The sequence below is a fragment of the Etheostoma spectabile genome, chromosome 17 (assembly GCF_008692095.1).
Source record: "Etheostoma spectabile isolate EspeVRDwgs_2016 chromosome 17, UIUC_Espe_1.0, whole genome shotgun sequence".
NCBI classification, from domain to species: Eukaryota; Metazoa; Chordata; class Actinopteri; order Perciformes; family Percidae; genus Etheostoma; species Etheostoma spectabile.
In genome coordinates this window covers 5512800-5527709 of record NC_045749.1, presented here as the reverse complement: position 1 = coordinate 5527709, position 14910 = coordinate 5512800, and the positions used below count along the sequence as shown (strand labels likewise).

The window sequence follows — 14910 nt, the reverse complement described above, 5'->3', positions numbered from 1 at the left end:
TATATATATATATATATATATATATCAAAATATGTGCAAACAAATGTATAAGCACAACAATATTGACAAAAAAAGTTGAAGAACACGCTATTTCATTTTATCAACAGGAAACATTCATGTGTACAGACAAGGCTAGCGCAACAGAAACGCTCACGCCACACAGGCAGTGTACAGGAGCATTTTTGTAACCCAGTTTGAGGTTTTTATTCACTCAGCACTGAAGCAAGCAGCAGTCCAGAGTTTGCTTGGGATGCAAAATGGGAGGTGATTTGGTGACTTCCCTCAGAGGAGATGTTTATAGGAAAAAGCGTAATTTTCAAGTTTTGTGGTAGCAACAGTGAATAGATAAGTGGAGTTGTTTAATTCCCTTTCAAACACATTTTTCTATGAATTCTATGTGAAATTGCCATAGACGGTTAAAATTGCCTTATTTGTGTTTAGACCATTGCTTTTGTCCTTTTGTTTATCTACCATTATTGTCCCTTGCTATACAAACCTTTACAAAACACTAGGAATCAAAACAAATGAATCCATCTCCTTTGGAACAACACGTCCGTTGTTTTTCACTTTTCTTTGTAGTTTAACAGTTCAAAATTTCTTACACACGTCAGAAATTATGCAGCCAATTGTGCGGGTTAAAAATATACTAAGTGAAATATTTAACATTAAAAAACAAAAGGAGTAGAAGGGAGGAGAAGGAATAATAGGTGGAAGATATGTCTTTATGACTTTACAAACACATGTTCATGCATTAAAACTAGAACTTTGTGTCCTCTCTTTTTCACCACCTTCAGTCTTTCACCTGACTGTGTGTAACATGTTCTGACAGAAACCGTCTCTCTGAGGACTGCCTGCTCTTCCCTCCATTTCTTGACAGTGTCTACAACACCTTGTGAACAGCTAAAGCAAATGGAAAAATCGTGTGCAAGTCGCAAATTGCAAATGAATGTTGTGTGCAAGTCAGAAGTGGTGAATGGTGAGTTGTTATGGACTTTTTTGTGAACAATGTCCAGCTGTTTCACAGTGTTCATCTTTTTTTTTTTTGCTGTGCCATGTTCAAACAATTTGACATTGCATGCAGGTACATTCAGCAGCTACGTTGAAAGTTAATGTATTTTTTTTCTTAAATTTATAACATGGTGTCAATCCTTGAGAATAAAAGAAAAAAGGCTTATTTTGCCCCATCATTAAGCAATGATAATAATCACAAAAGAAGTCCACTGTAGAAGAATTTCAGAAAATGCACCACAATATATTTCAGTCACAGAACTGTTACTACTACTACCAGTGAAACCCCGAGCTAAATTATTCCCATAGCAGAGGCAGAAGGCATTTTTGGAGAAGTAGGCACTCATTAACTTATTTAGAGGAAGATGAGGCAGGTTGGGGAAAAAATATCAAAATTCACTCTATAAATTCAATAAACAACATCTAAAGTGTGAGACGACTGAAGAAAAGTAAGTATTGTGAACAATGTAATTTGGTGACAACAGCCCTGCCTGGCAAATAAAGTTGCTATTTATGAGGAAATTGTCATGGGTTAATGGGTAAAAAAATATTAATGTTGACAGAAGTAGCAGGAGAAAGGAATATGGAAGAAAGAGGCAGAGAAGATGAAAATTCAATGGTACTTAGACATTTGGCCTAATGGAGGGAGCAGAGGGGGAATATGGAGAGTAGAGGAGACTCAAAGAGGAAGAGAGTTGGAGAGAGACAAATAAACAGGCAGCAAAACCGAAGGAGCGGCAATGAAAAAAGTAGGGTTACTGGGAGTGTTGAGAAAGGACTCTGAAAGCCAGAAAGAGATGTGCGTGTGTGTGTTTGTGTGCTTGTGCATGTGCGTGTGCGTGTGTGCGTTTGTGTGTTTGTGTTTGTGAGTTAGTGAGAGAGAGGAGAGTATGCACACTGGCCATGTGTGTCTTTATTTGACATGAACACAGGAGATGGGATCAATGCAGGCAGTAAAATGAGTTTAAAATGGAATTGTGTGAGGTGAGGTGAGCAAAGGAAGGTGGGGGGCATGAGACAGAAGTGGGGGAGCAAAAAAGGGTTGACGTGGAGGAGGTAGAAGAGAAAATAGACTAGAATGTAAGGAAACTGGGTGGCTAGAAATTTGAAGGAAGGGAAGGAATGGTAAGTAAAGAGACTGGGGGTAGATTGTGGGATACATTACTTAACCTTAATGAGCCAGTTAGAAAAGTATAGAGGAGAGGAAGCATTAAGGAGGAAAGGAGGGCGCAAAGGGGAAGGACACAGGCAGTCATCATAAGAGGAAGAAACAAGAGCAAAATGGGAAAGGTAGGCAGGGTGGAGGGGTGGAGAATGAGAAGGATTAAGGAAAGTAAAAAAAGAGAATAAAGGATTTGCAAAATAAATAGCTACAAGAACAGATGGCATGTAGTGATTGAGCAATTCAAGGGGAAAGGGGGATGATTGAAGGAAGGTAAACAGGACATAAAGGTAAAAAGAGCAAAAGGAAAATAAGCTAATAATAAGCACATATGCATATGATCAGGCAGGGGTGACCTGACCACCTAAAGAGAAACAAAGAGAGAGAGAATGTCAATTAAATGCAACAGAAGAAAAAAACTCAAAAAGGCAGAGAACCTGAAAGAGAAAGTGTGTGTGCGTGTGTGTGTGTGTGTGTGTTTTGTGTGTAGGTGACAGGCAGCAGAGAAGAGAGCTAATGAGACATAACGAAAGAGACTGGAAGAAAACACACCCGCAGAGAACAAAGTAATGTTGGGAGAAAAAGAAAGAGAATCACTAAGTTGTAACATTATCGAGATGAAAGTGTGGAAATAATAGCAAGTCATCTATAAAGAGGGGGAACTGGAGAGGTAGAAAGTATTTAAATGAGTTATTTCATGGTAGATCATGTTCTGCAGAAACCATGACATTTAATTTCATCTTTATAGTTAAATAAATAAACAAATGTTGGTTGACAAATACATAATAATTCTGAACTGAGTTTAATGGGAGGTTTTGGTGTTAGTTTTTTCAGTTTTATATTGAGGCCTCATACTTATGAGTCAAGACAAGAGTCATACAACATCTATCCCTTTCTGAACAAATGAGCAAACCCTAACATCTCAGGTTCATTTGCACTAACGTGTGTAGTGTTTGGCAGACTAAAAACTGGTGTGGAAGGCTGTAGAAAGAATGCAGAATGAAACGAGATCAGTAGCAGAGTTTATGCAATGTTTTTATTTTACACGTTTTTTTCATGAGTCAGTTTGTGTTCTCTCCCCCCCCCCCACCCCCCCGAGCTGAACCACCACCCCGACCCTGTCTCCTCACAGCAGAGGTGCTGTAAAACAAGCTGAAATATGTCGGTCAATGACAGAAAGAAATTGTTCACTTGTGGCAATTAACAACAATTAAAAAGACAAACAAAAATCTGAAGAATGAATAAAAATGTTGTGCATTGTCATGTTTCCTGTATTGAACATCATTGCCAAACATAACAGCATGCCTTTTAAAAGCGTGGAGTAATATCCTGTCTCCTTGGTATAGCCCCCAGTTGTTACTGTGCTGGACACTGCTCTCTGGGCATCGGGTCATCTGGCTCCATCACTACATTTATGGCATCCTGTTTTCCTGTGCGATGTTGTGCAGAACCCCACAGGCTAAAACAACGTTGCAGACTTTTTCTGGCTTTTATAGTAGGGTCCCCCCCCCCCGCCAATGCAAGAAGACAGAGCCATCTGCCCTTAATCAATCCGATGGAGCGTTCCACCGTGGCCTGTGTGTGTATGTGTGCACTGTTGTACCGGTGCATAGAGGTCTTCTAAAAGAGCCAGATCTGTCATTGCCGATAAGTGATCAACTCATGAATTCTGCTTCTCCTCGTAAACTAATTGTATGCTGCACACAAGTCCACATTGACTCAAATACTTGTTTACACAAGTTCAGACCAGACGTGAGATGTTATCACAGCCTACGCTCACGTTCAAAATGATAAATGCCAAGCTTTGCATAGGAGTCGGCATACGCCCGTCCTTCACCTGTTTAATTACGTATGCATGTTTCATAAATGAGGGCCAGTGCGGTAAATGGATAAAAGCCTATCAGCCAAAACTGAGGACAGCATCACATTTCAATCAAGTCTCAAGGCAGTTTGTGAAATGGTCACATTATTTAATCTATTGATTTGTGTACACGGACATGTTCATTTCGTTTTTTACGTGGTGGTCAACACATTTTTTAAACTGATGTATTTCAATGGGAAGCATGTTTTGTGATCACAGCACGACTATAGTAGCGAGTAGTAGTAGCCTTTCCCCATTACTCTTTTCCTTAACCCAACCGTCCCGTTGTTGTCCCCCATCCCCCAGAGACTGGGAGTTGCGTCCCACGTGTGACCTTTCCTTTCCCTGTTCTTCTTTACCCAACCTTTGTAGATGCTTCCAGCATGAAAAAAAGACAAGCTGAACCTGTCCGTGTATACAAATCAAAAGATTAAAAATTACGTGACCATGTGCACATTTTCACCTGCAGTGATGATGAGCTGGCCATGACTGGGGTTATAGTGCGTTCCATTTGTAACACACAACCACGGCCACAACCGTCCCGCTGTTGTTGCCTACGTGTGGCGTTTCATTTCCCCGTTGTTGCGTCCGCCAGAGCAGCCCAGTGTCATGGCAGTTTGAGAAATGGTCACGTTCTAAAATTGTGACCTGTACACAAAATACACAACATTAACGTGACCTGTACACAAATCAATAAATCAAAATAACGTGAAAATTGTACACCATCTAGCCTAAAAACTGACATTAGCAGTGCACTTTTTCTTTTTTGTTTGTTGGCTGGCTCAACAAGCAATATTTGATTTAACCTGAATTACAGGATACTTAAAAGAACAGACAATTGTTAGCTTCAATCCAAACAGATGAATTATTAATCAGCAGAAAACACCCAGTCAAATTGCAGTTGTTAGTATCTACAACAAATGTTATGGTATGTGACAGGCATCTGGGCAGCATCACACAGAAAGTCAGAACAGAAGCTAACACAGCATGGCACAGCACGGCACGGCTCTAGAAGGCAGCCTGAATACCCTGAAGTCATGCAAAAGCTGTTGCCAGTTAGATCGAGTGAGAAAGTTTTTTTTTCTAAATGATTGCCATTCCTGTATTCATTTAACCAGCACACTGCACTTATTACACCTGTTGAATGATGTACGCGGATAAATAATTTACTGTGAGGTAAAAATGGCTCACGTTTTAACTGTGGGCTCACAATTAGCCAAGGGTAAGAGTGAGTAACAGACAACACAAGAGCACACACGTACGCACGCACACACATTTTTATTGAATTATTCATAAAAACTCATAATAACACATAACGCTGCACCAGGCAATATTGTTAATCTGGTTATAGCCAAACCAGATCAATACTGAACGCAAAGAAGACACAACATATTTGTCTTTCTGACTCACACAGCTTAAATGTTTTTTGAAACATCCTGTTTGCGATGCATGGCTTAAATCCAACGGTTAATGGCCCGCTGAGCTACTGGAGAGAATGTTTTACAGCCATCATCATTTCTGTTTAGCAGAAACACTTTCCATGTCCAATAGAAGCACTTTGTCCTCAAAAGACATACGGCGTCATTAGTTTGATCTCCTCAGATGATTCAGATTGATTTAGTGTATGCCTTACGTTCAAGAAGCCGCTTTGGGAAGTCTCCCATTCAAGTGGAGGATGGCACTAAGGTTCATCAGAGCAGCTGGGTACTAGGAGACGGCAAGGATAGTGAGAAAAGAGGGCAGAGTGGTGCATAATTAAAATGAGTTGTCAGGACTTACAGGGAAAGCTGTACATGTGAAAATAATGTAGCTCAGCGTAAATGTTTTCAGGAAGACCTAACACTTAGTCACTGCTCTCTTCCTAAATCAAATCAGCTGTTGGAGGCGTTCACTGTTCACCTTCCTGTTAAACCAAACAGAATCGGCCACGAATTCTAAGGGCCAATCACAGCGCCACAACCCTGCTTTAAATCTGTTTCTCCCCCTGCTGCTGCCAGCTGTCACTTCAGGAAAAGCGTGCTACCCTCCACCTCCCCTTCCACCTCCAGTCATCGTCACCCAAAGGCATCCTGGGTCATCCTCCTGCTGGACACTCTGTTGACTCCTTCGGTCTGGTGTTCGGGCGCCTTCGCCGCCACCACCAGTGTCTAGACTTCATCCGGGGGATTGTCTTGGCTTACTTACCCCTTTTATGAAGTAGTCTTCAACGATGGAGTCTAACGCTCCAAAGACTGAACATTTAATTATGCCTATGTAGCTTTGCATATCTGCGAAACAAGTCTCTCCTGATTGAATTTGCAATTGCAATGATACGTGCCCTTAGTTTTCTGTCTCACACAGCTAACTAATACTTCACCGGTAAGACCAACATAATAACATTAAAACGAAAAAAAAAACACAGTTACATCTTGTGAAAAGGCCTAAGTGATTTAATCAGCGGAAGGTTCTAAAAATATTAAAAACAACAAAGTGACACTTTACAGATTCTCTGCAGTGAACTGACGGATAAACTCAAACAATACAGGCTACTTTTAAACTATTATATGGAATATTACGTGAAAGAACCCTCAACTAGAGAAGGACTCCCACATATCATGCATTGATAAGCCTCGAATAGCGTTTCTGGACATAAAAATGAACAGTCAAAATTAATGAAACTTTAAAAGACACATTTTACATGGGGACAGAGGGGTGGTGAAATGCGGATGCTAGGCTGTGGCTAAATCAGAAGAAAAATTGATTTAGGTGGGTCGGTTCAGAAGGTCAGATTCGGAAGGCTTTGGTGCCAATCCAGGCATCTATAATAATCAAGGTTTTTAATAAGAGGAAAAAGTAATAGGCTAATATTTTGAGGCTGTCTGGATGTTGGGATGTTGAACTCCTCTTTGCTAGAAACACCGCAGGCGCCGCCAGGCTCTTTATTAGTGTTGAGCCGACTTTGTGGAGATGGTTGGAATATTTCTCCTAATTAAATCCTCTCTGCTGGCCTTCCCCCTTTTAGATTTCCATTTTTCAGCTCCTCTGCTCAACCGGTTTTTATCCATGTTGTTTGTTTTGTTGATGTCCACTAGCTACTCTCTTTCTTTCACACTAACCTCTACCGCCTCTGACAGTTTCTGCAGTAACCTGTCTCATTGTCATCATCAGACACAGCCGACCCAGCCCAAAAACTGATCATGATACTTTTTTGCGTGCAAATTATTGTTCATGCATACACACACACACACACACACACAAACACAATAATTAATTTTATATTAATTTAATTTTAAGTTTAAAAAAGAAAAGAAAAAAAGGATGAGGCCAGACAGTTAGTGGGGTCTTGGAGGCCCACTAGAGGTCAGAGGACGTTGGGCACCTGCCCAATCGGCCTGGTGGTAAAGCTTCTCACCTAGTAGCAGTGGCTGGATGGTGAATGCACAGGAGAAATCAAAAAATGTGATTCTCACAGTGCCGCCACCGCCATCCAGGTGGAAATAAGCTCGCTGCAGTAGATAGATGACAGCATAGTCCTCCCAGAGGAGGTGGTAGGCAAGCTGTAGAGGGTCCAAAGAAGATCTCACCTGCAGCCTCAGGTAGGCCAAGACCAGCCTCTCCAGTACTTTCGTCACATGGGATGTGAGAACTACTGGGCAGTAGTCCTTGAAGCCAGATGGAGTCGACTTCTTGGGGACTGGGACAAGGCAGGGCGTCTTCCAGCAGTGGCAGAATGAAGCATCCGGCTCCACAGCAAATGTTTCTTTTTCATTTACTATTGTGCACAGGTGTGTCGTAATTAACTTAAAAGAAATTCAGTCACTTGATGTCTGCATCAGAGCCTATCACACAGCCTATCACAGCGTGGCCTATCACAGCGTGGCACAAGCATTGTCTGACGCAAAGCATGAATGTTGCTCCATAACAAAGCTGAAACCACAAGCCCCAGTTAAACCACCACTGCAAACCCTTACGTTTTACACAGCATCAGCATTTTTTAACACAGCCACTACGCCGTAGCCGTAGCTCACACTGCAAGCTCTGTACACTGTGTTGTTGTGGAGACAGGTCTGGCAACATCCAGCTTTCACACCAATGACCAGGGGTCACCAGAGTGGTCTGATCAGGGCTCAACCCTCCTTTTCGGAATTTAAACCAAGCCAGTAAACATGGGTACATCACTGGTCAACCTGGGAGCACTGCATAAAAATTACCTGAAGATCTAGAAATGGACGGGGCTTTACATGTCCTATTCAGTGAACAGCTAACACCACATACTCCCACCCAGCTGTGTACCAGCAGAACTGTTTTTCAGCTACGTGAAATTATCAGTGTACAGTAGAGAGAAAGAGAGAGAGAGCAAGAGAGAGAGAGAGAAATAAAAGAGAAGATAGTTCCGCAGTGACTATTCTGACTCCTCCTCTTATGCATATTTATTGCAGCAGCTGAACAGGGAAGTAGGTTACTCTATTACTGGTTTTGACAATTTTAAGACAAGGGGAGGACATTTGTCATTGTTTGATTTCATTTAAAGTAAAGATGGGCTATGCTGTTTTAAAAAAAGAGGGAGATTTGCGTTATGCAGCATGCAAACTGAACTGTAGTCTGCAGAAGTTTACTACTACTACCACCTTTTTCAAAAGGGTGGTAACCATTTTTTCAGAAAAAGGGCGACTACCCGTCTGAAAAAGGGTAACTAATCATTTGTTACCCTTCTGAAAATGGTGACTACCCTTTTGAAAAATAGTAACTACCCTTCTGAAAAAGGGTAACTACCGTTTTGAAAAAGGGTAACCAATCATTTGTTACACTTTCAAAAACAGTAACTACCCATTTTTTGGTGTACCTTATTGTAAAGTGTTAACTGTTTTTCTGACAAATTCATTCTTAGCAGCAGAAGGGTGATCCTCGATGGCCTGTAATGTAGGCAAGGATAGCACGCATGCACAAACAAACGCACGCACACCTCTTATGTAGCCATTGGGGCTAATTTTATGGGAAAAGCTTTACTTGCAATGTCACGTTACATAAACTCCCTCACCCTCCCTCCATTTTCCCTCAGCTTGACTGCTTCTAACCCTTGAGCAATGCCACAACAATAAGCTCTGATATTTTCTCCCGGCTGCTGCAAAAACCTTCCAAGGGGTTGTTTAGTCTTCACTAAAAAATACATGAACATATGTGCAAGCAGGGTATTCCTTTGGTAACACTACTGCCACTTTATCCAAATCCAGATGAGTGTATAATTGCAGCTTTTTTTCTTTTTATATAAATGCAACTTCCTATAAAACATGTATGTTGCGGAATCTACAGAGGAGAGTTTTGAAAGCTATTTCTTGGCGGCAACGGTAAGGTTTCCTTGAAGAAGTGCAAGGCCTTGGCCTTGCTGCACACTGGTGTGCCAAGCTCATCTGTGAAATGATTTATCCATTGTGAAAGCCAATGAAGTGCAGAGGTTTCAGGAAGAAGTAACGGGTAGGAAGAGATGAAAATGAACATAATGAACAGGAAAGATAACAAAAAGCAGGGATGGATACAGAAAAGACTAAAGAGACCTGGTACTTATACTTACTATGTACAGTAGATATGCATGCATTCTTCCACTTAGAATCTCCAAGAAAAGAGTTCAGAGCCTTGCTTAGAGGCACCTGTGCATTTGGAAATATTTGTATATATTTTTATTTGGAACATATTTGTCCTTCTCATAGTAAACAGTGTAATGAGTAAGCTCTGGCCTGCAGTGGTCACCAAGCTGAGAAGAGTTAGCAGGCTGATACAAGTGATACAACGCGGAGCTGAAGGCATCACAGCCGAACATAAAAGTTACTTTGAACTCCTGTAACTTTAATTCTTTTTGACATGGAGAGATGTAGCTGTGAGGCACACTATGTACAATACGATTAAGATCAGTGAACCACAACTACCATAAAATAATAGTGTTATCCTCTCTCTGCCCGTCTGTCTGTCTGTCAGCTTGGCTGGAAGCTTTTCCCTACTCAAGGTCAGGGACAGTGAAAGCTCATTGGACCACCAGCAACATTTTCAATCAATGGAGACCAGTAATGTGCTTTCTCACACAAGGAAGACTGGACCGTGCGAATTACAACCTACGATTTATTTGTTTATTTCTGTTTTGCCACATTTGCAAAAGTGCTAAGCTTACATCACTTTTTTTTCTTACAGGCAGTTGTAACTTATGGATTTGAAAGGGTCTCCATCTCAGCGAGAATGATCTCTAAAACATTTGTTTACAAAGGAAAAGGGTTGACTGTTTCCTCAGCTTTCCATCAGGGAGTTGCTCAGAATCCCCACATTCTTCCACTTTGTAGATTTCATCTGGTTTATCAAGTGGAAAACATGTGTGACAACAACATTTAATGTACATTTGCCCGTTGATAACACATGGCAATGTTGCTTCACATGTAGATGTTTGCCCTTGGTGAACGTCCTAGTAAAGTGGATTTATGATGAAAACAATAACAACGCATCTGCAATAAAAAGAAGACAACAGAAGGCAAATAAAATGCCTCTGTACCAGTTCTACCATCACATGCCACTTTGGTACTTAATTAATTATGGTTTAATGAAAATTGTGTTATTGTATTGTAGCTTTGGCCATCAATTTTTTTGGGTATGATGAAATTACTGTATATTCAGCAAAGTAATCTGGAAGCACTGCAACGTGGCTATAATATGCGAAAAACATGAGCGATTGAATAATTAGACAGGTTGTAATCAAACCAAACTGTTTAGCCAGCTAAACCAAAAGTAAGCCTACCTGTTACATTGGTAATAATCCCTCAATGCAAAAGTAACCGTGTGTACGTATGTAAATTGAACCAGCAAATTGGTCTGTGAACTGTGATGGATGTTTACCACTGTTTGAATTGTTTTCAGCTTTCATCTACAGTACATCTTTATTGTCTTATAGGAGATATTGTTAAATGGATCTGCAGTAGAGCATAAATAACTGTCTGTTGCCATGCATGTAAGATGCAAAAGGCTTTTGCTGTATGAACAAACTGAATGGCTCGTCCCTCTCTGCTGTCTGTATCTCTGCCTTCTTCTCTAGTCCACACAGTAATTACAGTCATGTTCCGACTCCATCTAAAGTTTCACAGAGGAGCTCTGACAGCTGAGCAGGACTTTGACACTCTGTCGGATTGCAGCCTATCTACAGAGACTTCGGGGCGGGGACAAAGACGGCTGAGGGTGTGTTGTAATTTGTGCACAGAACATACTTCAGAGGATTGGTGTATTGTTTTTAGTTTAGCGTGTTACAGGCACACTAGCTGTTGAGGCTTTAGTGCTTTGCTCAAAGTGGATGCCTCCTACCTAGTTTTTTTTTTCAACAAAACAGATTCATCAACAGTCTCAACCCTCTAAGTCAGCATTAACAAATGGGTCTACTGCTGACAGGACTTGCAGCATCTTTACTGAGTTTTACATTGCCTTGCTTTGTGTTATTGGCTCGTATTGGACAGAAAATCTACTTGAACATTTAACGGCCTAAAATGAAGCTGCTATAGCGGTAAAAACAAGAAAAAATTAGAGTGAAAGTTCATTCGCAAGCTTGAAAATGGTAGTTGACAAAACAATCTCACAACAAGCTCCATTTAAATGAGGCTCTGGTGCTTTCAGTTGTACCACAAGATTTTCTTCAACCAACCAATTATCTGTAATTGTTTTATCTTTAGTGTGAACTGTGTATCGCAACTGAACGTATTATTACTACAATATGTTTAATTATTTTTTTTACAGGTATCGTAATTTTATATGGCATGTAATCAGGGCGTCATTGGAAATGAGCCTCACATCATCACATACCCTTCACTATACCTAGATATTGGCATGAGTACATTCCATAAAATCCTCTATCATTGCAAATCAAACCAACAGACTTTCAAACAAATGAAGAAAACTCCAGAATAATGATGCCTATCCCAATGAAAACCATATGTCTCTCCTTGAGACTGAAATCAGTCTGAAGTTAAATCTTCCCCCATTATTCCAATACCTTAAGTTATTCATGATGATGAATCTTCTGCCTCTAACAAAACTGTGGCATCACCTCATCCCTGAATTCACCGTCTTTCTCTATTCATTTTAAATTAAACCTGCTGCTTTCCATAACAGTGTAAAACGCTAGTATCGCAGGTACTAAACCTTGGGTTTAAGGGCAGCCTCCGACTGAGGCTCCAGCTCCGGTATGTTTTCATATCTCATTCTCAGGAGCAGGCTTGGCCACAGCCACAAATTAAATAACCTAAGAAGCACACTTTACTTACTTAATAACACAAACACACACACACACACACACACACATTGAAATGTGTACTCTGCAGTCATGATGTTAGTCATCAGTTTCAGTACTCGAAAACATGCTTTTTCAAAGACACATCTACACAACAAACACATTACAAATACAATTTCATTGTTGGACAAGGGAAACAGTTTTGATATTCTTGACTCTGCTCAGGGGAAATTATGTCATGCTGCAGAAACAGTGCCCAGCAGCTCATTCACTTAACTAAATAAACAGCCATGAAAACAAGCACGCACGCATGCGTACAATCAAACACACACACAGAGACACATGTCTTTTCCCTCTCTTTCTCTTAAATGCACGCAAAAAAATATACACACACACACGCACGCACACACACACAGATTTGCAACCATCACCATTAGTCTATGGTCTAAGATATTTTAACCGAGAACAGTAAACAGCACGCTGCAGGGAAGGCGGCTATCGTGCCATCTGCTGAAGCTTCATGGATGTCATAAAACATCTCAAATTAAGGTGATAAACCTTCTTGGTTCTCTATCACACTTACACACACACACACGCACACACACAAACTGCCTCTCCGGTCTCTTCTTTTCAAATGGAACAAATTTGACCTTTGAGCCATTTTCAGCTCCGCCACAGTTCAGTGCAGCATGATAATGACATTATGTCCTTTACTTTGGTGAAACACACACACACACACACACACACACACACACAAACACCTAGTTACCTCCTGTATGCACATACTGTATACTTACACAAGAATGGATATGAAGATAAGGGAGACAATTACAATACACACACACACACACACACACCACAACACACCTTGAATCAGATATTTTGTTGATTATAATGAAACCTTCTCCCTCCTCCAATTGCTAGTAAACACAGGTCACCACACACACTTGCGTGCATGTACACTCATACACACTCACATGGTTTAGTTCTTTTTTCTAATAGCTTGTTCATTTGACGGCATATACGATCTCATTTCCTGGTTTTATGACTTACACGGCACCGGATGCCTGAGTGATCTACCACCCGTCCATTCAGCAGGGACTTTTTTAATTTAGAAGGGCTATCACAAGGTGCTAAGCACACACTGCACACACACACACACACACACACACACACACACGGCACACCATGTCCTAAGGGACAGACCTAAGCGCGGGAGGCGAGGGTATAAGGAAACATAAAAAAGAAGGACAAACAAACATAAGGGCTGTGTGGAGAAGCTTGGCAGGAGAAGGGAAACAATGAGAATTGACGGCGATAATACTGACAGCTTCCCTGTTACGTTTTTTTTCATCTGCTAAACAACAGTGGTCACAAGTAAAGTCACATGTGCAAAACTACAGTCTGCACTAATAACAGTCATCTGAACTAAACAGTTCACATCTCGTACAAAACTCATTCCAGGCAAACCCAATACTTCACACACGTCTCAAAACAGGCTCAGTGCAGCCGAACACTATGAACAATCCTCACTGTGATAACACACACTGTCACTCAGAACACGCTGAGAGTATAAACACTAGCATCAAACACCAATACAGAAAATACTAACTTTACATCTTTACACTTTGAATAATTGAAATGACTACACACCGACAGTTTCTTCAAAGAAAAGATATACATTTTACAATATACCAATTTGTATGTAAGGTAAACAAGAAGGAATAGAAATCAGCAGATTGCTTCAATACAGTATTTTGTCTCTAGTAATTTATGGAATTAATGGTAAAAAAACTAAAGGTGCATAACAGTGCATAAGAATAGTGTGACTGATCCTGCCTCTCTCCAGAATCCTGTTTTCTTCATCACATTGCATGTCTGCTTCATCTCTAAATACAAATGAATGTGGTGTCACCCTTACTTTCTTAAAAACAGGAAGTCCACAATTTTACTATAGTAAAGATATATATTTTTTTCACTTTTTTTTTATAAATGTTTGTATAACCTCAGACATCTGACCTGGACATATTAGTATTTTTGCTGTTTTACTTGTTTCTCTCAAACGGTACAATGTATAATTGTTTGATTCTTATTTGGTGTTGTTCACTAACTAGTCTAAAGCATTGCAAAATGATCTTACTTAAAAAGCAAAGCAAACAAAATAACACAAAAAACTACTTTTGTAAAGGTTAAAGCTCTTTGGGCCAACATACATTGGCGCTAGTCATTACCCATGAATCACAGCCTTTTGTACGATGGATTATCCCATCATGTTTGAGAAGGAGGAAGGCAGGAGTTATAGTCGAAGAAAAATACATTTTAAGTCCTGAGTGTGTGGGAGCCATTAGCCGTAAAGCCATGTTATTATGTGCCTGTCACCTCAATGATAAGTGGCGCCATTGGGTGCAGCACTGCACTGCCTGTATATGTAGAATTTATATAGAACTATTATAGGAGAGGCAGAACTTCAGGTTTTTTGAGCACTCTATTATTAAAGTCTGATCTTTTCATGTCTAATCGATTCACATTGTCTATTAAATCAGTTAACCATATCTATATCAAAACCAAGCCACACTACCCTATAGAAAAAAGTAAATCTGCTATTTTCCTAGGACAGTTATGGCGTGTGTGTGTGTGTTTGTGTGTGTG

At 40.4% G+C, this 14910-nt stretch overlaps 1 long non-coding RNA gene across 1 annotated transcript in view; it reads left to right on the top strand.

The window, feature by feature from the left end:
* Positions 1-4113: 4113 nt before the first annotated feature.
* LOC116705582 (uncharacterized) overlaps positions 4114-14910 on the top strand; it is a 19253-nt gene continuing 8456 nt past the window's right edge. Inside the window, exons 1-2 of the long non-coding RNA XR_004335968.1 lie at positions 4114-4273; positions 11562-11566. This is a non-coding gene — a long non-coding RNA (uncharacterized LOC116705582). The remainder of the gene's footprint in view (positions 4274-11561; positions 11567-14910) is intronic.